General features: G+C 35.9%; 1 protein-coding gene and 3 long non-coding RNA genes across 9 annotated transcripts in view; 3 read left to right on the plus strand and 1 right to left on the minus strand.

The window, feature by feature from the left end:
• The window catches only part of Rbp6 (RNA-binding protein 6), a 564,515-nt gene that overhangs the window by 58,721 nt on the left and 480,473 nt on the right, over window positions 1–25,321 (plus strand). The window lies entirely within an intron of this gene.
• Window positions 1–25,321, plus strand: part of LOC114243233 (uncharacterized) — a 72,851-nt gene that overhangs the window by 32,184 nt on the left and 15,346 nt on the right. The gene's annotated exons all lie outside the window — the stretch shown is intronic.
• LOC149502229 (uncharacterized) lies at window positions 4,344–5,742 on the plus strand. Its single transcript, XR_016323666.1, has 2 exons — window positions 4,344–5,227; window positions 5,332–5,742. It is a non-coding gene; the product is annotated as an uncharacterized LOC149502229 (long non-coding RNA).
• Window positions 5,740–7,047, minus strand: LOC149502230 (uncharacterized). Its single transcript, XR_016323665.1, has 2 exons — window positions 6,378–7,047; window positions 5,740–6,017 (listed from the first exon to the last, which is right to left on the minus strand). It is a non-coding gene; the product is annotated as an uncharacterized LOC149502230 (long non-coding RNA).

The following is a 25,321-nucleotide window of genomic DNA, read 5'->3' on the forward strand; positions in this document are numbered from 1 at the left end:
CTGTATGTATTTAATCAGTAAATAGGTAATTTCATTTTTGTGAACATAAAATAGTCGATTTTAAATTGAATTGTAGTAGTAGTGTTGTAGTATTGTATTTTTAGAAAACTGCTGTTTTTATTTATTTATTTATTATATTACAGTTTAATTTCGAACAACAGCATTCGGGCTATCGGTCTAAGCGAGCGATTTTACCCGCTTGCATCGCAAGATCTTCCCATTGTCATTAACTCCAAATATGCTATAGTTATGTTCTATTATCCAATTACCTATTATTATCGACCAGAAGTGAGGTAGTTAACAAAAAGAAATAAATAACACAGAACTGGCCTAATTATATTTCACTGAATTAACAAAACTTCTAGCAAAATGATTTCAATTTACTATTAGCGAAAACTGTTAAAATTACACAAGTCCCAAACATTTTTCAACAAGAACCGCACTCACGAACGCCACGCACAAAAAAGAGGCAAAGGCGCAGCGAAGGATCGTTTTTATAGTTTTAGCGCTGGCTCTCGGTCGGGGGTTGCCAGGACTCTGTAACACGGCCGTTCCTGATAGCGAGGCGTCCTCGACCGCTTCATCTCTCAGCAGAAGCATATCTCTTCCAGCTACGTCAGAGCTTGCATCAACAAGGTCACCCTCTGTAACGTAACAAAAAAAATATACCCAGACCTTAATGCTCTAAAACTTTCTAAAATTTAGAATCCCTACCACAGACGCAAGCGTGCACTCTTACATCTGCAGCGAGGACGAGCCAAAGATAAACATTTGAAGTGAGAAGAATGGATATCGCACAACTGTCCCAAACTGCGCAATTTGAGACACCTGTACGATTCCAGCGCGCTGTTGTCGGCAATATTCACCGATACAGATACTGAACATTACCGACACAACACAGCTAAACAGTAGGGACGCAAAATCCGGCCGAATCCGCATCTAACCATACTGCTCAAAAAATAAACGGGAAGTAAAGCACCGTCGTGCCCACCTCAACCTCAAAAATGGGAAGTAAAGCACCGTCGTGCCCACCTCAACCTCAAAAATGGAAAGTAAAGCACCGAAGTGCCCACCTCGACCTTCACATATTAATTTCGAAGAAAAGGCTGCATGTCACCGGGGTCCACTCGTAAGGATGATGTGGAAGCAGGACAGCCGTCCCAGCTCCAGTCTGCTCCCACGATGCGAGGCTGCACCACGTGTGGCGGGCGTCCCGCTCGACCGTCCTGATAGATAATCCGTTGGGTAGTCCGCAGCAGCAGTGCGCGCAGCCAGCGGTACGCGAGCAGTGCGCGCAGTATGCGCGCCAGAGGTAGATGAGCGCGCGCAGGCAGCGGCACGCGAGCAGTGCGCGCAGCCAGCGGTACGCGAGCAGTGCGCGCAGTATGCGCGCCAGAAGTAGATGAGCGTGCGCAGCCAGCGGCACGCGAGCAGTGCGCGCAGTATGCGCGCCAGAAGTAGATGAGCGCGCGCAGCCAGCGGTACGCGAGCAGTGCGCGCCAGAAGTAGATGAGCGCGCGCAGCCAGCGGCACGCGAGCAGTGCGCGCAGCCAGCGGTAGGCGAGCAGTGCGCGCAGTATGCGCGCCAGAAGTAGATGAGCGCGCGCAGCCAGCGGCACGCGAGCAGTGCGCGCAGCTAGCAGCACGCGAGCAGTGCGCGCAGCCAGCGGCACGCGAACAGTGCGCGCAGCCAGCGGCACGCGAACAGTGCGCGCAGCCAGAGGTACGCGAGCAGTGCGCGCAGTATGCGCGCCAGAAGTAGATGAGCGCGCGCAGGCAGCGGCATGCGAGCAGCACGTGCAGTATGCACGCCAGAAGTAGGTGAGCGCGCGCAGGCAGCGGCACACCAGCAGTGCGCGCAGTCTGCACGGCTCTGCGCTCTCCTGCTGGAGCACGGCGCCGATTCGCTACTGACCTTACACGTCGGCGACAACGCCCTGCGTCTGTGAACAAATCAGACAGAAGACGCCTCCATTGTCAAAGTTTAAGATAGTACCTGCAATGCTCCAATAATCCTGTTCGTCACGCCGTCCATCTGCTGACCAGCACTGCTACACACACCCGCCGGTTTGCATGATGCTGTTCCAGGGTACTCAGGTGCACATGCGTCACCCCCTTCGACGGAAATCGTTGCTGCTGGTGGCAAAAATAACTGCGCGTGGCGTTCGGTACAAGAGTGCGAGTAGACGGTACAGATAAAGTGGTCATTAATCTCACGATCTCACGAGTATAATTATGTTCCAAAGAACGGTTCCACGGAATTATGCCAGGAGACATCCTGCGGCGTAGGTGTCTTGCTCTTCCTACACACAGCACGATCGCGACGATAATAATTGCAACAAACTCCTAAATCGAGAATTCGAGCGGTCATGACCGCGTCGATGAGAATGATCACGCTTGTATTTTCTACATCGACGTCCCGTCACTTTTCAAAAGCACGTGGTTTTATCCCAATTCTGATATTATCGACCAGAAGTGAGGTAGTTAACAAAAAGAAATAAATAACACAGAACTGGCCTAATTATATTTCACTGAATTAACAAAACTTCTAGCAAAATGATTTCAATTTACTATTAGCGAAAACTGTTAAAATTACACAAGTCCCAAACATTTTTCAACAAGAACCGCACTCACGAACGCCACGCACAAAAAAGAGGCAAAGGCGCAGCGAAGGATCGTTTTTATAGTTTTAGCGCTGACTCTCGGTCGGGGGTTGCCAGGACTCTGTAACACTATATTAATTTTTGTTCACCTACCATGCACTCTCTTAATACCTTTTTTTTGACTGTGAAAGTCTACCAATGGCTAAATCTTGTTTTGTGCCTGAACTATAACATAAGATTAATGAATCAAGGTGCACGTTTGCCTAATCTTTCAAGAGTATACGACTTGATACAAATCATCGCTGTTAGCATAACAATGTAAACTGTTTAGCAATTGTTTGCAGTAATCCGGTAAATTTCGAAATGCAAGCTACCTTTCAAGCAGAACGACGGAACAGGATTGTTGTTTTTGATTCAGCTGGATTACTTTGTATGCATTCCCTTAGGCGCGCTCAAGTCGAAAAACCAGCACGCGTGAAGCCAAGCTAACTCTAGGGAGAGGGACAGTAAATAGACAGCTAGAATAACCATAATTTTGGGAAAGTACTAAATGTAACATAATTTCCGCAGAATATTCTAGAACAGAAATATAGTTAATAATTTTGTAAATTAAAATTCAAAAGTATTCGATGGGGTGTTGTCTTCGTACTGTTTTTAACGATGATTGAGAGTATAGACGCGTTATATCGGTTTTATTGGAGATGAAAGTGGTGTGGTGTGATGAGTGGTGTAGGTACGTATACGACAAAGGGAAGATCTTCCACCTAGCGGGTGAAATTGCTCGGTAGATCGACAGCCCGAATGTTATTGTTCGAAACTTATCTTGAAAATGTTGTTTGTGAGATTCGAGCATCTATCAAATATTTTGTGTTGTATGATGATTTTTTTATTTTTTTTTATTGCCTTTGTAGGCAGACGAGCGTACGGCCCACCTGATGGTAAGTGGTTATCGTCGCCCATGGACTTCAGCAATGCCAGGAGCAGAGCCAAGCCGCTGCCTACTGCTTAATACTTCGCGATTGCTCGCCACATACTATATGGACTAGAGTATATGTGGTTTAAGTTTGTCTATTTGAACTTTGATCCGATAGGATCCGAGCCGATTGTGCAGATCATAGCGTATCGTTGTTAACAGATGGCAGTCTCCTCCTTTTCCTCGTTTTAATTCTCTCAATTCCGAGGGTCGTAATCAACTCCTCGCAGCAAGAGTTTGCCGTGGATCACTTAATGCCGTTTATCTATCTGATACCAAGTGCAGGGTTTCGTGGATTGTGGCATTGAGAGTAATGCGGATCTGGTCAGTCCAACGTGTTGGACTTCTATAACGTGGCCTTTTTCCATCCACTTATTTCCACCAGTGATTATTAATTTCTCCAAGCCGGCACCCTTTCTGGTAATGTGGCCAAAGTATTCCAGGACTCTACGCCTGCAGACGGCAGAAGAAAGCCATGCCTGTATCTTGAGTGAGATGACGGCCAATCATGTAAATTACGTAAAAAAAAGTTATAAAAATAGATAATCCAATTTGTTAGATTGGTGACTTGAGAGGGTGACTTTGAGAGATGTGTGAAATCTGAAGTACAGTTTAGTCCTGCTTATTCCGCATGTGCCATGGGGTATTGAGACTTTACTATGGCTTTTAGATACACTAGTTCATGACAGGGAAGACTGAGGGAAAGAGACTCCGCGGGCGTAGTCCGACAAGGTGGTTTGATTAAATCCGCACGACACTAGAGATCCCATTCCACTAACGGCCGTTTTCAATAACGTATCTGAGTTTTCGGATAGATAGCTATCTCCGAATATCAGCAAGAGCGTATCTATCCTTAGTTTGCGTTTCACAATCACGGATAAGTGCTATCTCTCTTTAACCAACAGTAGATAGCTTCTTCCCTCCGATTTATCCGAGCCTCTTGATACGTTTCGTTCTACTACAAATACGAAACAACATCAGGATCAAGACTTATTTTATTTTATTCTAAATTATAACTATAATTTAACCAGCATATTTTAGACTATCATAAACACATTTGTTTATAACAAAAAGTAATAAAAACATATGTAGATTTTTTTAAATTGGACGTATTGCTATTTTTATCCTAGTCGAAATTATGAAACGAAACGTTTTGACAGTCCGTTTGCCAATAAGCAGTGATCAGTTTCATTTGTTTGTTTTTCTATTGTTTACCTACTATATTAGATGATGACTTACCTCCAAAACGCTTTAAAACTTTCGTTTATAATTCTAAGTGTGTTTATAATTAAAGAGCTACAGTGAAATAAAATGAATTCTGTAAGTATCTATGAACTACATTGATAATAATAATTTTACTTTGAAAACTTTGAGTTCAAGTTTAGAAAATATATCTTTTTCAGTCAAGAAAGGCAGCAGCCATGACAAAAGATGAGACGATGATTCTAGCAGAACTTGTGGCGGCGAAAAAACATTTCAATAATAAGGCAACAAATGCCACAAACAATAATATGAAGGAGCAGGCTTGGCAAACCCTTGTAAATGATTTTAATTCGTCGATTCGTCGTTTCCCACGAACTCCATCGCAGCTTCGACTAAAATGGGAAAACTTAAAGAACGCTACGGCAACATAAGAAACAACCTTGGTAAGGTTAGTATAATTAGTTGATTGTTTGTCTCTAATAACACATTGATAAACATGATTTTTTCTTCAGGTTGCCGTAGTATTTGAAATAATTATGCTCTTTGTTACAGGCTGGAGGTGGTAAGGATTGCAGATGAAATTTTGGATAAAGCATGCACATTGTTGTAGGTCACATATAATATTTTTAACACTTTTACAGCCAAGCGGAAACAAGATGGAAGAAAAGAAATGCAAGGCTAGCATAGGGACAATGCATTAGCAGAATATCTAATAGCAAAAAAGAGACTTGACTTGGAAAATAAAGAAAAGGAGATTGTTGTAGCAAAAGTTAAGTTATATTTAGATAATTTAAAAAATTAAAATTTACTTAAAAGGAATATTAAATTTCATAAATTAAGTAGGCAATAATAATTTTATGTTAGATAGTTTTTTAAGTATATGTACAAATTCTAAATTAAATATCTTGCATGTACTAACTACCATGTAATTATCATTTTGGAAAATAAAAAATAGTCAAATTATCTTTGGAGTTTATTTTATAAATTATCTTTGGAAGCAATTATTTATAAGTACATAGTTGTATTTCAGATGTAAGTTTTGAAAAATTGTTACGAACAATTATATTATTTTCCTGTAATGTATCTGCGACTGAAATTTCTGATTCTAATTCTTCTAAATTCATACTTCTGACGATATTATGCAGCATGGCAGCTATAATAACAGCTTGCATATTTTCTAGTTTTAATCTACTTTTCAATGATATACAGGGAGTCTTCTTTTACAAACACCAATGCATCTGAAAATTATACATTATTCGCTTAAATTATTTTACAATACAGTATAACAAGCTCTTAACTAAAAAAAACAGATTACCTCTCTATAGTATTTCTTGTTTTAATATGTGATTCATTTTAAATCGTTCCGATTGAGTATGTGGGTTAATTAATCACGTTAAAAGATAGGGTTGTGGGGATAGCCTCTATCGGCAAGCAAATAGCAATTTCCAAGTCCACCTTGTTATCAATGTTCTCTTGATATGTAGATAATTTATTATAATAGTGTCATATTAAATTCATATAAACACCTAAATATATAATATAAATAAATAAAAATATAATAATAATAATATAAATAAGGTAATATAAATAAGAAATACCTTTTCAATCAGAATGGTTAATTATAGTTGTATCATGAGTAGACCCAGGCCATCAAGCAACAACATTTTGAAACATCAATGATGCATTGCACACAAATTACACATTCAAAATACTCTTTTTCTATTTCTAAATTCCTCTCCTATATTTGAATCTGTAACACAAATATAAAATGTAGAGGTATCAGTGTGTAATAAGAATGAAGGTAAATAGCCTACCAGGTTATTGTATTAGTATATGAATGTCATTTAGGGCACCATGGGAATCCAGCAGTATTATAGAATTCCTGTTGAGTGTGATTTTGTAACACAACAAAAATTAGGTATAATTTTGCTATTGCTATAAACAAATATAAGTTGTAATAACGAGTACTTTTATGGTTAAAATTTATCTTACCTTTTTGACGTTACACTCAAATATGGTCTCATTAAATTAATCAATTCATTCACAACACCTTTGCTCAGAAATCTATAGTCAAATTCGTAATTATTGATCTTCGTCATGTAATTCAGACGATCTTTATTTTCCTAACCATATGATATCGGCCTCACTATCACTATCTGCATCACAATCCATTATCATTTGAAATAATTCCATATCACTATCATCACTGCTACAATATGCCAATATGAAGAGAAACAATTATTAAATTATAGCGATTTACTTTCGAAAGATAAACATGTTACCGGCCGATTTTGACAGATAAGCGAATGCCCATACTAGAGATAGCGCCGCCTACCGGAGAGTTACTTAAAACTCATATTGAAACGGAAGTAAGCACGATTTGTATGAGCGTTCTATCTTTAGCAGGCTATCCGTCCTCCCGACGATGGATAGATAAATCCGATAGGAACTGCTGCCCGTCGATAGGTTATTGGAACGTAAGTAAGGACAAAAATATAGATTTGTCTATCTTTAGTAACCGAAACTAGGGATAGATAGGTTATTGAAAACGGCCGTAAGCCCTTCATGCGATCAATGATCGGAGGCGCTGGAGGGACATTACAAAGAGTAAAATCCTGTCGAAATATGATGGTCACGACCCTCAGCAGTGAGGAAACGAAGCCAGGAGAGAGAGTTCATGAAATTATTCATCCATTTACGCTAATCGACTCGAATAATAAGGATACAATTGGTACGATTGGTATTTTAAATTATATGATAACGACGATACTACTATTATATTATTATTACTATTATACTATTATATACTACGACGTTATTACTAACGCCATAACATTTTCATATTACAATATTAGATTCTCATCGGGCACTGGTGATAATGTTCACATTGGCTTACATCCATATTATTCGAATTACCGTAAGCGATAAATCTAAAACTGACATATTACATAAAACATAATGTATTTATTACATAAATACCCCACGCATGATTTTACATGTAACCTACGCGATTCATTATACGATTACAAGTAGAATTACTCTTGGAAAAAAATAAACTGTTAAATTTATTAAGTTTTAATAACATTTTGATGTACAAAATTATGGTTGCCCTTCGTGGAGGTGTGAAGAATAATTACACGGTTCGTAACCACGACAGAAAACAGCAATCGTGTCGCGACAGGTTGCGGTCGATGCCACAGTAATGCACCTTCTACGCTTGTTAAGTCGGTCAACTATTGAAATACGTAACTAATAGCTATGGTAAAGGACCATTACGTAATTTCTACTTTCAGTTTATTTAGTCTTTCAATTTATCGTCGGGTTGAAGGGCTTGGAATTAAAGACATGGAGTTATAGGAGCTTTTGTTGATCAATTTAGTTTATGTGACTTGCTATGGGTATTTTAACAAAATGATTTTAAGCAAAATGTAAAAAAAGGAAACTTGGCGAAACACACATTACTGCAAACTGGTAAGTTACGAGTTACAAAACTGTGCATGCTCTTACATAGCCCCCCCCCCTTTCACTCTTTTGTCTAATTGAGAACAAGATATGTTATTTAGAGGATAAATAGTGAGACGATCACATTACTCGTATAAAAAACCCGCAAAAGCATTTAATTTCGTGAATACTGGTGAATCACATTTATGAGCCCACTGCGGAAACTTCGTCACTGTCGAATTTTTTAGCCCCAACCATTTAGTCATCGTGTTTCGATTATTCGATTTGTTGGGGTTTTGGGGTAGTGATTAGGGGCCTAACTCACTATACAACTCTTCTATCACTCGTCACCCAAACGTCTAAATCCTCGAGATAAAGTTGGAAAGGGAAAATGAAGGTAGTGTCTAAATATTTCACCATTTGACCGTCTGCTCTTTCGGCCGACAGATTATGGGGGCTTGTTTGGACCATACTTCATAGGTATATATGCCGTGTCCTCTTCAAAGATCCTTTTTAATGTCCGTATCAAAATTGAAGGAGGTAGTACTGTCATCATACTTATTTCTTCTGCAAAATAACACACTGAATGTTTCGAGTCGATAGTGACGTCTACATTGTGGTGTCTATAGTTTTTTTGAGTCGTTGACCCGTCTACAGAAATTGAAAAATCTATCGCGGGGACGACCGACCGATGGGCCTTTTCTCTATTTCTCGTGTAATCGCTTTTCAATTAACTTAAAAAATATATTTTTAAAACAGTATAGTAGAAATTTACCCAAAAAAAAAGACAAAAGTCTATATGTATAATGTATATTTTTTTTTCAGAATCTGATAAAAGTTTTATGTAAATCATGAGTTTGCTTAATAGCAACGTATTAGAATTTTGCTCTGCACGTTATAAATTTGACGTAAACGATTTGTATGGATCGACTTTGGATTGTTGAAATATTACGAAAGCATACACGTGTGTATACATTGTAAGCTTATTTATTGGTATTAATCTCATTTGCTATCTCTTTAATTCACTACCATAAGACACGGAAATTTCTTTCTGCTTTCACTTTCTAATCTTGTATCGGGGCGTTGTTACTAGTACTAAAATGTTCGATCCGATAGTGAGATCAGATTTCACAAGCTTCTGTCGGGAAATTGTAAGCTGATGATACAAGAAATACAATATGTGATTTAGGCTATAGACGTTTTACGGCAAATATTAAGTTTCTTTCGAAAATCTGTTAGACTCACTGTACTTTTATCCGATTTTAGTCAACTAACACTGTTTATGATACTTTAAGATTTATAGGGCTTGTATCTCTATGCGATAATTGAAAGTAAAATTTTAATATTATACTGGAGGTGGGATTTCAATCTATATATTAATACGTGAAGCAAAAACTTTGTATCCCTTTTTACGAAATTTGCGCGGACGGAGGAGTATGAAATTTTCCACACTTATAGAGAATATAGAGAAGAAGTGCACAATGCTAATATTTTTTAAAAAGAATGCTTATAAGATACATCAAATCAATAAAGAAAACATTACGCACACTACGTACCATGTATTTGACGCACACACGCATGCATACTATTTATTGTCAAACTTTTGTTCATGACGTCTGTTGTCAAATTGAGAATAGACTAAATGTTGTTTGTCTTTATTAATATATTTTTATAGTGTAGCCCGAAATTTGTGATTATAGAAGTAAAAAATACAATCATAATAGTGTACAAACTTATTATAAAATTTCAATCAATTATAGTCGAATTTCGACTACTGCGGGACCACTAGTTTATATTGTTATAGTTGATTTAACATGTCGAAAATTTTAATTATTGACAGTTCTGTTTAGTGTTGTCTGACAAAATATTATAGGTACTGCTATGTATTATAATCGGTGCGATCCTTCTAATGGTAATCTCGAAGGAAAATATTACAAAATAAAGCAAACAAACGATTTGGTGATGTTTAAAAAGAAAAAGAAAAAAGTTAAACCTATAATTTATTTCTTTTAAAGAATAACTCGAAATTGTGGAAAAAAATACACGAAGTACGATATTAAGTCTCACTGTGGTATTTAAATAAATGGTACATAAATAAAAACATTCACAAGTCTCAGAAACATAATATTAATACTGAAAAGTATGAATAAAACGTTTCTTAAGTTTATAATACGATCTCGAGGCATTCTAAACTACGTTTTTATTTCTTTGTCTTCACAGCGCAAATTGAATTTGTTGTGATTTAAAACTGTTGTATTTTAAAATTCCGCCTTCACCTTTCAAGGAATAAACTCGGGGCAAAAACAAGACGCAATTGCGATTAAACCGTAAACAAAACTAGTCCGAGCTCTTTGTAATCAAGGAGTAAGGCGACAACTTATTTCATTTACATAAACTGTTTAGCGTTAGCGCGGAATGCTTTCATCTAAATAATGAACGTCCCACCTTTCGTGTTTTCAATTTTAACTTTTAATATTCATTTATAGTTTCACTTAAAAAATAAGAGAATATGTAGATCATAGATGTCTTTTTATTATATATCTGATTAGTCAGACAAATCATTTAAAATGTTGTTCGTTCTAATAAATCGGAATGCATTCATTTAGTATTTATTATATCTATTCGTTTCATTAATAATAACCTAAAATATAGTCGGTGATTAATATATTTCTATTTCTTTTAGAAAGTTAGTTCCGGGAAAACTTAATTTAGACTAACATGAATTGGTTGTTGCTCTAGGAGTCGTTTAATGGTCTCCGTGGCAAAGAAATCATGCTATTAAACTAATGGCTTCATATGAGGCGACTGGCCTGTATAGGGAACTGTTGCATCCAAAGCTTTTAAACTACATTTTGTTCCATATAACACGTTCAATTTCTTAAGTTTATCGCTACAAGTTCTTAACAGTCAAAACGGATTAAAAAAAAGGGCATCGCAGACATGACGTTACCGTAGAATTACTTGAGAGATGGAGACATGCTGTTAATACTCACGTATGTGAGCGTATGCTGCAAACTATCTCCGAGTCGTAGATACAGAGGTAGCACTTCGTCGAGTACTTGCTGATAAAACGATGCGACAACTCACAAAATTAACAATGCTCTGAAATAAATTTATTTTCCTCTAATACGTAGAAATGTATAAATGCGAAAGCAGAATTGGTTTGTTACAGAATTAAATTGAATTATGTGGGTTCACAACATGTCATATCATCGATATCGCTTTTTAAATCCCGTGGAACTATTGTATAGTTTAACAGCAACCTTAATGACTACACGATGGCTTAAAGCGCAGTCTAAGCCAGATTGCAGTGACGTCATCTGTATGGTAATTGCGCTCATTCGCACGTGAGATACGACGTATCTTGACGCGACACCGCCGTCAGGGATGACTTAAGCCCACGCTAGGATCTCCAGTATTAAATTACATCTATGTTTTCCTTTTGAAATTTAGCGAGTTTGATCCATATTGCTTCAAAATTAAGTGCAGTATAGTATTCCAGAATAAATTACAATGAGCCACTATTGTTTATTATTTTATGGACCGTCAATAATTATTCATCTCAGCAAATATTACAAATTTTCGGGGGGCTCTTAGGACAGTGTTCTTTGACAAGATATGTTATTATTAGAAGTAAAACTAATATAATTATCATTAAATATCAAAAGATAAATTTCAGTAAGCCAAAGGGAACGATTTTAAGATCGAAACCGCCAAAACGACTACAATTTTTTTTTTTTTTACGTACGTTTAAATTTTTGCTTGCGTTACGTTTACGTTTTTAGTTAGAGCCTTATGGAAGGTCGAGATTCACTCGTTTGCGGTTTCGCCGTCAAAACTATTCAACCGAGTGCTAATTCATTGTCCATATATAGATAGCGGTCAGTCGTGGAGCCGTCAGGATTGTAGACTAAGTTTTGAGCAATACTCTGCTAAAAGCTAAACAATCTCATTATACTTACAGTTCGGCTCTCGGATTTATTTTAACATTTATCTACGTAATGAGGAGTCCTTTGCGAAATGCTAAGACTATGCTAGGTGTGAACATTTTAAGATTCAAATCCTACGGCAGGTACGATTTTTCCTTCCTTTACTGGTGGTAGGACCTCTTGAGAGTCCGCACGGGTAGGTACCACCATCCTGCCTATTTCTGCCGTGAAGCAGTAATCCGTTTCGGTTTGAAGGGTGGGGCAGCCGTTGTAACTATACTGAGACCTTAGAACTTATATCTCAAGGTGGGTGGCGCATTTACGTTGTAGATGTCTATGGGCTCCAGTAACTACTTAACACCAGGTGGGCTGTGAGCACGTCCACCCAACTGAGCAATAAAAAAAAGTAAAAACATAATAGTTGTTTACCTACGACTTAAATACGATAGTGCTAACATACGACTTCCCGGTAAAGCATTAACAAAGACGATTTATTTCAAAGTGTACTTTAGTGTACAAGAGTAACACCAGCTAGCACTAGTAGGACTTCAGTACTGTTTACAAGAATGTTCATATACGTTAGACGCTGAGGAAATTTAATTATATAATTCAAATTTCAATCGTAATTGATAGTGAAGCTCGAGAATTGAAATTTTGTTGTTGTTTTGCAGTTATTTCGGCATTGTATCCTCGTTCAATGAAATACCATTTTATCTATACTTCTATACTAATATTATAAAAAGGAAAGATTTGTTTTTTTGCTTGTATTGAATAGGCTCCGAAACTACTGAAACGATTTGAAAAAAATTTTCACTGTTTGGAAGCTACACTATCCCCGAGTGACATAGGATATAGACTTTTAAAAAAAATATAGGAATCCTTACTAAGCCTCAAATAATGTAACCCAAGGTGTAAAAAAATTACCTAAAATATTCTTTACATCGTGTGCCCTGCGAAAACTATTGATGATAGAATAAAATAATGTACCTATAACCTTATGACGCAAATAGCATGGTTGATGTGCGTGTATTATGATTTTTAATTTTGAAATTTTTATTAAAGATCCAAGCGAGGCTGGAGCGGGTTGCTTGTTTAAAATAAAGGTTAGTTTGCATTGAGATAAAATTGAGTTATAATATCTTTTTACTGTATTATTTACTTAATCTATTCTGGAAACTTTAAGCCCCAGTTTTAGCGTAAGGCACTCGTGTGAACGATCCACGCTTCATGGTTTTCCATATACCGGCATTGTGGACGGTATCTTTTTAAATGCGGTCGGTATTGTCCTCGTATAGAATATGCGAGCCTGCGGTTCCCACGGCTAGTACAAGTACTTTATAAAGAATAGTTACGACACTGATACCAACTCAACATATAATGTGTGCTTAGAGTATCTGTATTGTGTGAAAATATCGTAAACGTAGTGTAAATCTGAAGTGGTTTAAGTGATTATATTCTTATGTAAAATTAAACTTTATTATTAAATTAAAATTAATTAGTGTATTGCAAATAAGGTTCGTAATCTATCTATCTATCAATCTATCTATATATATAAAAATGAATTGCTGTTCGTTAATCTCGTTAAAACTCGAGAACGGCTGAACCGATTTGGCTAATTTTGGTCTTGAATTATTTGTGGAAGTCCAGAGAAGGTTTAAAAGGTAGATAAATGAAAGAAAATACTCGGAGCTATATAAAAATAACAATTTTGTTTTTCCTTTGATGTGCCCCCCGTCGGACGGATTCTTTTTGTTTGTTTTAAGTTTATTTTATACAAAAGTTTAGGTCTTTTATTTATCGATTGAGGCACTACGAAGTCTGCTGGCTCAGCTAGTATGTTACATAACTATGTATTATAGTATCATATTTTTAAAGGTAAATAATTGAACCCGAGTCCTGTTACAAAAGAATTACCTAATGCTGTCAATGCACCGTGCGGTTTGTGTGCCCACTTAGTTTCTCGCCGAATTTTTTAGTGGGTCGCGTTTCCGATCCGGTAGTAGATTCTGCGAAGCACGGCTCTTGCTAGGTTTGGTGATAGCAACATCGTCAGGTATGAGCCCCGTGAGCTCACCTACTAGCCCGCTGATATGGTCTCTCCAGACCATCACCTTAGGTAGAAAAAAAAGCGGTTTGTGATTATGTGAAATAGTCCTTTAGGCCTACGAACCTACCTACGAATAGATAGGGAAAAAATGCATCGTCAATCCTATTGACGACTAGTTACTAATTGAGTATGATCGCAAATCAGAAACAGAAATTAAATTATTTTTCGTACCAAAAATAATTTCTGGGCCACTAAAATGGTCTAAAAGTAAAAATTCAAAACATTTGGCGCGCAAACTATGAAGTTTATCCCGGTGGCTGCTGGCAGTGAGGCCGATAGGTACACGCCATGTTAAATTATGACAACCCAATAACCGGGTGTGTTCGGCTTGGACCCAAATTGTCCGTATCGACATTGCTGCCAAGTCCTGGGAAAGCCGGGCTGGTTTCCTGTGTTGATTTTAAACGTGTAGTGTGTCATTGTGTAATGTCATACTAGAATTTCATTACGCAGTACGTGAAATTTTTCTACAACACTATACATTGCCCTCTTTAATTATAACGCAACAAATATATTCAAACACTTCGAAATATTAGATTTTGATGACTTAAGAGTAATAATAAATTGACGCAAATTGGAAATTAAAAATTGTCTTCCAAAAACATGAGACAAGTTAAAATAAAACTACCGTAATAGTGTCTCTTATTATATTATTATCAATATAATTCAATAGACAATCGTTACGTTTCCAATTCAATTTAAGGACAAACTTATCGATTTTCATCGCAAAATTTTAAAAGTATATATCTGTTTTTTTATTTTATTAGTATTATGTATCTGTATTTCAGTAAAGAAACCATACATACATTTTGTTAGTAAATATTACTTATAATGTATGTTAGTTCTTTTACGAACTTATCACATAACTATTTATTACAATTTTTTATTCCTTAATGGACATTAAAAATATTTATGTCATTAACCCGATAGCACGAATGTGACGCAATATCATGCAGCTTGTATTGGAGTGTAACGTATTGTTCGCTTTATGAATGAAATGACGCTCCGGAGGCCCTGTTGAACTAGTTTGTGATATTATTATGTATTGTACACAGAAAACACCAGTGACGTGATGCGGTTTTGCTTCGTGCTTTATAATAATGTGTGGTTAGATGGTATCTTTAAATATTTATAAACACCAAATTTGAACGTGCTATACAGATATTTGTATGTGCTATAACAACATCCCTTAATTTTTAGAGGCTTATGATAAATATCACATAATCGATCTATAGTTTGTAAGTTACAAAGTATTGACAGACAAATTTTAATTTTATTTTCAACTAGCTTTTGCCCGCGACTTCGTCCGCGTGGAATAGTTACTTTGGCATAACGCTTAATTTTACCCGCCTCTTTATTTATGTAGAAAGTGAAAATATTTTTTAATAATAGAATGTTAAGGAGCTAGTTGAGGTACCAAAATCACGCTTTTTAACCGACTTCTAAAGAGGAAGTTATCAATTCAAACATAATTTTTTATCTATGTATGTTCACCGATTTCTCGAGAATGATTGAACCGATTTTCTGGTAATTCTTTTTTCAAAGCTCTCAATAGGAAAAAAAAAACGATTTTGAAACATTCTTTATTAGTGCTCCGATTGCATTGGTCTTAGCGTGATGTTATAGCCTATATATAGCCTTCCTCGATAAATGGGCTATCCAACACTAAAATATTTTTTCAAGTCGGACCAGTAGCTCCTGAGATTAGCGCGTTCAAACAAACAAACAAACTTTTCAGCTTTATAATATTAGTATAGATTAACAATATTTTTTTTCTAATCTCAACAAAGTAACTCAATATGTTGAACTTATTTTATTATTCCAATTCTTATCTTAATACGAGATTATTTTTTTACCTACCTATTCGCTGGTAGTCTAAAGGGCTATTCCAGCTACGCGCGGACAGTTAGTTAGCTCACGGGCTTAATCTGAGAGAGTTAGCTAATACTAGCTCTAGCATGGGCAGTGCTTCGCTGAATCTACCACCGGAACGGAATTGTGACTCACTGAGAAGATTCGGCTCTCGGAAGAAATTCAGTGGGTTGTGTCTATGGGCTATTTCGTTTGTCGAATTCTTAGACTTTGAATGGTACCCGGTGCTTGAAGAGGCTCTTTAAAGCACCGAGAGTGGATTAGGGGGATCCGACATGTTCCGGGTCGTTGCCCGGCTTAAATATGGGATAGCACGTAAAGTAGAAAGAATACCTTGGTATTTGATTTTGTTGGTTTATTTTTAGTTTTAGTAATGGTTCATTATTAAATAAATTGTTTGTTAGATTGACACATCATTTTATTCGTTGATTTTTGTAGCTGTTTCGTGTATTGCATTGAAAAAATTAAGCACCGTATGCTGTTTTTCATAAAATAGAAGTTCATGATCATAACTACATACTATTTATTTTTATTTTTTTATTGTTTAAATGGGTGGACGAGCTCACAGCCCACCTGGTGTTCAGTGGTTTTACTGGAGCCCATAGACATCTAGGTACAACGTAAATGCGCCACCCACCTTGAGATATAAGTTCTAAGGTCTCAGTATAATTACAACGGCTGCCCCACCCTTCAAGCCGAAACGCATTACTGCTTCACGACAGAAATGGGCGGGGTGGTGGTGGGTTAGCTGCCTTGCAGAACATAGTAACACAGTATGGACACAAATTTTACAGACGGACAATTCAACATAATTCCCATTTGGCGTACTCGGACGATGCGACTATGAGGGGGCTTAAATCCAACTTTAAAGTTTCAACTTCAATTTCAAAGTTTAAAGGAAACTTCCTAAGGAAATACGCACCCAACAAGTGTTCATGATGCTACTCTGCATATCATAGCACATGTGGTAGCGATCCTCAGTAGTGAGGGAACGATATAGAAGAAGATATCATACCTACTTTCTATATCTACATTTTTGTGTATTGCCAAATTTGGTAAGCTCGTGGAATGGGGGAAAGGCTACTCATGGCCAATGGTAGTGCCAAAGTCACAACCAAATTGTTGTTTGCCTTGAAAATTCAAGTTTGAGAAGGGACACATGTCATAGCATAGCCTGAATGTTCGAGGAAGAAACGAGGAAAATCTCTTATAAATTGCTATCTACTCTTACTTAAGATCCCGTGAAGCTTCTTCTGTGAGTGAAAAATGTGATTTACTGTTCAAATTTAACCGTAGTCGCTTGAAATTAGATGTTCCGTACACCCCTATCTTTTTTATAGCATTAAAAAGTTACTGATGTAAAAATAACTTCGTAATTTAAAAGAGCGTAAAAGTACAGTGTAACACTAGGGCTGGCAGGCACAATAATTCTGAGGGCTGCTCGCTAAACGATTTTACAGTCACAGCTGTCAATTAGAATACAATAGAAATGCACATCATTGGTGCCTAAGAACCGTAACTCGATAGATACTAAAATTTCAATGATTAAATATACTAAACTGAATGTCGAAAACAAAAATTGTAATAAAAAAAATCGCATTTTATATCCTTTAAATATTGAAAATTACTTAAAAGAGGAAATATTATTGAAATTATTAAATGTTACAAAAAAAACATCCTGGTAGCCCTATAGAGCGCAGAAGGGGATTAACGATATCGCCACCACGCAGACAGAAGTACTCATAAAAATACTTTTATTTCTTAGTGGTTCTTTTCGTGCAAGAAATTCACTTTTGTTTGAGAACTGAGAAATAATAGCTCAGAACAAAGGATACAATTAAGAAACATCTTTTTGAGTACACGATTTTCTAAAGAATTGTTAAAAGAGATTTGTAATTTGATATTAATTTAAAATTATATCATTGCAACTTTTATAAATTACATTTAAAGATGAAATGATCACAAAATTCATTAAAAAATTAAAAATCTTCGCTTGTGAGTAGTGTGATAGTAATTTTATTGTTCTTTTAATGTCATTGTAGATAATGTGTACATTTTTACGCTAAGATTTGATCATTGTTATGAAAACAATCTAGAGGTCGAGACCCCGTTTATTATACCAAGGGGTATAAAAAAACTACGAACAAATCCATAAAAATCCAATTGTAGCAAAAACTAGATTCCGAGTGATGACTAATAATATCACTGACGCCATTTAAATTTTTAATTTCAAATCAACATTTTTACATATGTATGTACCTATAAATCTTTGTATTAGGATATTATCATGTTTTCGTATAATAACCGTTTTTGTTATTTGACACAATATAACTATAATAATAGTTATATTGTGTCGTATATGTGGGTTTTCTTCCAGTCAGGGTCAAAGGGTGAAGACGAATGCGGCGCGCCGCGTGACGTCACCCGCCACCTGACGCTCGGTCACATTACATCCATTCCCGTTGTAGCTACAAGTAGGGATCATTCCTCATTCTTAAGGATCACGATTGTAACAGTAAAATTAATAATTATTATTTCGCTTACTTGGCCAATTTATCGTGCAGCCTACATACTAACTACTAAATAGGTTATCAGTGTGCTTAGTGTGAGTTTTTTAATTTGTCGTTCGCGTAAAAGCTAACTCAAGCGCCCCTGGCGACAAACGTCCCTCGCTGTTCCAACTCCTTACAAATTCGAGTTAAGTTTTACGCGATCGAGAAGTAAAAAAACTCGCACCAATCACACAGATCACATAGGAACTGCAAACTGAATACCACTACCAACTTTAAGACATGAAATTAGCGTAAGGTCTAGATAGCATTGGTACAAGTTTCATTGTCTCGTATCCAATTGTTTTTTTCCTACCCAAGCTGATAGCCTTGAGAGGCTATGTCAGTGTAACCGGGTGAGTAGGTGAGCTCATGGGGCTCAAACCTGACGTTGTTGCTAACACGAACCCTAGCAAGAGCCGTGCTTCGCAGAATCCGGATCAGAAACACGACCCACCGAAAAGATCCGACATCCAATCGGGGTTAGCAAGATGAGTTTCCTCAACTGAAGTAGAGTAAGAGCTTACTTTTTTCGTTTATTCTGATTTTCTCCGACGTATGTATATGTGTAGGAATCCAGTAAAATGCCACTCACTTTTATTTACACTCAGTAGACCTTTTCATGTTGGTTTTAAAGCAAAGGAAACATAGAAAGTGTTCTTGGTTTTTATATTAATATTTTAGGTTCTTAAGTTTCCACTGGTGACAACAACGAAAATGCTTTAAAAAGAATGTCTTCCATTTTTTTTAACAAGGAACTTACTGTTTATTTAAGACTAACTAAAACAAATTACAGCCATTTAGATTAATTATAATATAACCGTATAAGTATTAGTTGAAAATCGATAATTTCTTTTATTGCACATTTCTGTTTTCAAATTCCTAATTTTTACCTAAGGTAGAAGATATTATATTGTCTAATTGAACGAACCACGATGGAATAAGTATTTCTCGACGGCCCTGCTTACGCTAAAATATTTTGTGAACATCGCAATACAATCTAATTCGCACTATTGACAAAAGTCGAAGACTGGTGGTAGGATCTCTTGTGAGTCCGCACGGGTAGGTACCACCGCCCCGCTTATTTCTGCCGTGAAGCAGTAATGCGTTTCGGTTTGAAGGGTGGGGCAGCCGTTGTGACTATACTGAGACCTTAGAACTTATATCTCAAGGTGAGTGGCGCATTTACGTTGTGGATGTCTATGGGCTCCAGTAACCACTTATCACCAGGTGGGCTGTGAGCTCGTCCACACGTCTAAGCAATAAAAAAAATACGCGAACCAGTTCTCACAAATAAATTATTCACTTCATAAATGAACGAACCAACAATTAGCAAATATAAAAGTTTCGTAATATAAAACCGAGCTTAAGATACTAGGCGCGGACGCCACGCCGACATCGGAGGTGGGTTAATGACTCCACAGAGGTCGGCCATTGTTTCTGTAAACAATGCACCATCGCAGGGCACCGTCAATCCATCCAGTTATTCGCTCCACTAGGTGACGCGACTCTTTAAGCTCTCAAGTGAAAAATGTACGGACGGGAATGCTTTTCAAAGGTTTTAATTAAACTTTGGTGCAACGCAGTGTGTTGATACGCCGTCTGTCATTCTGAATATTTATTTGAAAAGTTATTTACCAAACACACATTCTAGAAACTATTTCACTTTTTATCTTACATTAGAATTAGTGTTAGCACCATAATCGTTTCCATAAGTGTAAAATTGTAAACTCCGACTGATTTTTTTTCACGTCAAATGTCCTTTTCTTGAGTGAAATTTAATCATTCTATTTTTATAAAATCTTAGGTTATAAATCGGCTTAAACAATAATTATAATAAAACTACTGGTAAGATATTAAATAATTTAACAAAAATATGCATAAATATGTATTTTATTTCGCACGAAAATCAACGTCGCGGACGAAATCGGGATGAAGCGTAATTTGAGATCATCTTGTTATGCAGCTTGGGAAACTCACTGCTGGATTGTTTCAACTTAAGCTATTTACGTCGTCTCTCCCTGAAATATCCCTTCAATTAACTTTCGACAAATTAACGGGAAAGAGAAAAATATAAAAGCGAAATGGAGTGCGGGCGAAAGAGAAGAATAAGCGGCCTCGCGGATAATTAATGGTTTCATTTATGTTTCTGCACTTGAGAGTCTTGATTGTGCTGAGTTAGGCCGCCTTTTTACTTTTTTCCGAGTTTCAGATTGCCATTGTTAAGCCGAGGTCGGATTGGAAATCGTCAAGGCTCCATAATCATCGTATAAAAGGGCTGTAGTCAAGAGAAAATGTTTTCGTCAAGTCTATTCTTATTTCGGGACAGGTTTTGAAATTCTCAGATTACTCTTAAAACATTTTAAAAGTTTTATTTTGATTATCATTTTAGTAAACGTCAAAACATTCATTGTTTTGTTTGAGAAGTGGATGTTTGAAGGTGAGACTCCTATGTGTTATGAAATACAAAATGTTTTTTAATGTTAAAATTCTATGCAATGGTTAATGTGACTGACAAGCGAAACAGCTACTGTCACTGTTCTTGTATTTGTTTAACTTGAAAATTTCACCAACGCTCCTAGAATTTTGCTAGTATAAAATTAATAGAGATGCCTTTCTTAAACTCCTTCTAAATTTATATTGTTCTTGTTTTAAATAATATTATGTGATAGCTGCATCTTAAGTCTTTGGGCTTTTTTGATTTTAATATTTACGTAATTATCTGGTGACTGTTCTAGAAATACAATTAATATAAAATTATTTATGCAAGATGGTATTTCACAAATAACGTCCTACACATCACCTCAATTTAAAAACCTACCTACATTAAGAATGTGAAATAATTAACGAAATTTACAATGACTTAATATTGAAACATTTTAGTTCATTTGGGAAATAGTGGATGGACTCTGCCTTAAACATAGTAACGCAAAAGTAACAAGATCCAATCAATATCCTTAGGTTTTAGTAACTATGATTTGGGTAATTACATAACTCAAAGAAGATGTACCGAAAATTATTATTAAAAAAACAGAACGAATTTTAATGGCTAAACGTCCCAGACAATATCCAAGGAATGGGAGTTTCTATAAATAAAGAAAACAGAAGAGCTACTAATTCTAAAGCACAAATAAAATCTTTATTCTGTAAAGCTATCGTCATATTCATTAAAAAAAATACACCAGCTAGCAATTCACACGTTTGATAGAAAATATTTAAATAACATTAGTATTTACTTGAAATTTTATTCGTAGGATTATTCACGAATAAATAACCAAACTTAATCGAAAACACCGTTCGAATCCTAAATATCATTAATATTAGAAGAAGCACTTAAATTCGGACCGAATCTTTTAGGTTTACGGACAGGGTCGGTTCGTGTATATATATATACCTTATGCAGATACGTAACTAGGGTGTAGGGTCTATTGTTATTCGAGACACGATCGGGTGGCATCGCGATTACCTTCAACCCTGATCTAAAGAACTCGAGAAAATGACACATGTACGAAACAATTTTCACGGTGTTTTCATTGGAATTTTACACTTTACGTTTGGATTTTGTCGACGACTACAGTTTTTTTTATATATCCCTCAGAAAAACATACACTATCAGAAACACTTAATGAGTTCGTTACGAGCCTAGAATTTGTGTATTTGGATTAATATTATTTTGATTTCATTTATTTTAATTATTTTTACTATCTCCAGTAATGTACTAAAAATTAAGAAGTTTTTTAGTTACAGATACGCCATATTGGTTCATGTCAACCAAAGGAAAAAATAAGAAATAAAAAAAGAACTTCATATTTTGAAGTAGTTTAAAGTACAAGTAACAAAACTAGGACTCCGTATGTATCAGTAAAAGTTAACCTAAATCGCTTTTGTAATGATATTAAGCAGTATAATACGTTTTCGCTATGACACATTTAGACGTCTGACCTAACATCTTTGACACCCATTATTCTCGGGAAAATGTTTTCCCTCGAGCCTGCCTATTTTAAATAGTTGCCTAATGGGCACGTCCTTAATTACAAAGCGAACGGAGAGAAATCGAGCCTCCTGTTCTGATTTAATGAGAAGGTAATCGTGTGATCCCTTTCGCACAGATTTGGCTCCGCCCATCAGGCGGTGAAAATCAATAACATACTCCAGAAGTACGTTTTGTGTCGTACTACGCTGACGTATCTCTCATGAGGCAGATACGTCAATATGAAGATACGTAGTCTACGGATGTTACACCAAATCGTCATGTTTGTGACTCGTGAATTATCTAAATCGGGGATCGCTGCGTCAGAATTGTCAGAAATAGTTCTAAAGTATCGATATTTAAAGATGTATTAATACTGCATTTTTCGCTTTCCTTTCACGAAAATATGAAATGATTGTTAGAGTTTACAAATCTTACTTATTTTACTCAACTTTTTTCATGTTTTGTTACAATAAATTTAAGTGGTGGTTAGAAAAAAGTGAACTTGTAGATGTTAAACAGTATTTGATCTTAAATGTATGTTTTATTTTTTTATTCCATTCAATACAAAGTCAGGCTTACAGTTTGCACCAAAACGCCTAACTCGTTAACACAAAAAGACTGTATTAAATTTTTTAAGTACTATTATTATGCTAAAAATAACATTATTTTAGAAAAAAAGTATTCCCCAACTATCGGCAAACACGTCAGCATCCTGGATATCGGACAGAAATTCGTTTATTTACATGAATATTATATGAATATTTATATTAATCATATGCTTTGACTTTTTTTTAAATATGCATGGAAATGGGCCTTAATATGACGCAATGTACAAGAAATTAAAAGTCTTTTAGAAGCACACAGTAAAACGATGCTGACAGCAATTTCACGAGTAATAAAACACAGAATTCAGAAGCCGTATCCTTTAATTATTGCTTCACATTTTAAGAATTTGCAACTTTGTCGAGTCTACTGGGGTGTTCAGAATTTAATTTAAAAATTCCAAACTTTAACGAGACAGGTGAACGGAACTGCTTAGCCCGTTATGAATTTTACCCCACATGGCTGTAGTTTGGGGAATTTTTCCTCGTTTCCCCGCAAACTTTACAGCATACCCCACACGTACGTATCGTGTTGAGTAATGAGCGAAACCCCTTATTTAATTACTGTGATGTTCTCATTACTGTATGTCTGCGTGAAGGATTGAAGAAGCAGGTTTCATCGTAAACATTGCGAATGAAAAACTTTCTTGGAAATTTCTTGTTAATTCAGTGCTATATAGTAGTTTTTTAGTGATTTAACTTTTTTATTCTATTTCTCAACAATATCATTAAAAAAAAAATTTGTACTGACAGCAGACCAACTGCTCTGTATAAGTAACGATTTCTAACCTAGTTATTTCGTCACGTTTAATTATTAATAAATCATAACCCATTTAAAATTATGAAGCCATTCAGTAGATTTTACGAGCAAACTTCTAGAAAATGTGCTTAAAGCGAAGTGCGTGTGCAATTCGTATTGTATTTTATTTTATTACATTGTTGAACAAATTTTGTATTCTAAAAACGTTACATTAATGTTTTGTATTCATTTTAATGCGATTTGTTGGCATCACCAACGCAATGCACCAAGGCAATTTAGTTCTTTTTTTTGGTTTTATTCTTGACAACATGAGTATGTTCGACGGTTAATTTACTTACAAGTATATCTTAGTTGTCTGTGAGCCATTTTAATAATACAACGTGTTCAGTGTAGGCGTTATCTATATATTAATACGTGAAGCAAAAACTTTGTATCCCTTTTTACGAAAATTGCGCTGACGGAGGAGTATGAAATTTTCCAAACTTATAGAGAATATAGAGAAGAAGTGCACCATGCTAATATTTTTTTTTAAATAATCCATAAAGCATACATTAAATCAATAAAGAAAACATTACACACACTACACACCATGTATTTGACGCACACACACATTCATATTATTTATTGTCAAATTTTTGTTCTTGACGTCTGTGGTCAAATTGAGAATAGATTAAATATTGTTTGTCTTTATTAATATTTTTTATACTGTAGTCTTGGCGAAATTTGTGATTATAGAAGTATAAAATAGAATCATAATAGTGTACAAACTTATTATACAATTCCAATTAATTATAGTCGAATTTCGACTACTGCGGGACCCCTAGTATATTTTATTTCATCAGTTCTTAACAAACTACTTAGCCGCATATTTCACAAAAACTAGCGATTTATATAACCATTACTTTATTATGCAACCTTAAAGTCGAAGTAGATCGTGTACCTGATGCTAAGCATATTATTACCGTCAGCTTGAGACATGAGGTCGTATTGTATTACGGCTGTACTACCATACAAAAGTTTGAGTGCTACTCAGCAAATACACAATATTTTTGCCAACTACCGAAGATTAGTGTTAGATAAGTACACCTAAGATAATGCCTTAAGTGTGGATTAAAAATAAGTATTCGGTCTATAAATTATATCAATACAAAATTTAGCCGTTTAGCCATCAAAATAAACGAATTATTTCTTGAACACATAAACTTATTAATTTTACGACAATTGAATAAAAAGTTCAGGGCGGAATAATTTACCATTTCAAATAATTTATGTAGAATTATGGTGTAGCCGTAACCACACTGGGCTGGGT

Source organism: Bombyx mandarina, chromosome 10 (genome assembly GCF_030267445.1).
Source record: "Bombyx mandarina strain Sakado chromosome 10, ASM3026744v2".
Lineage (NCBI taxonomy): Eukaryota > Metazoa > Arthropoda > Insecta > Lepidoptera > Bombycidae > Bombyx > Bombyx mandarina.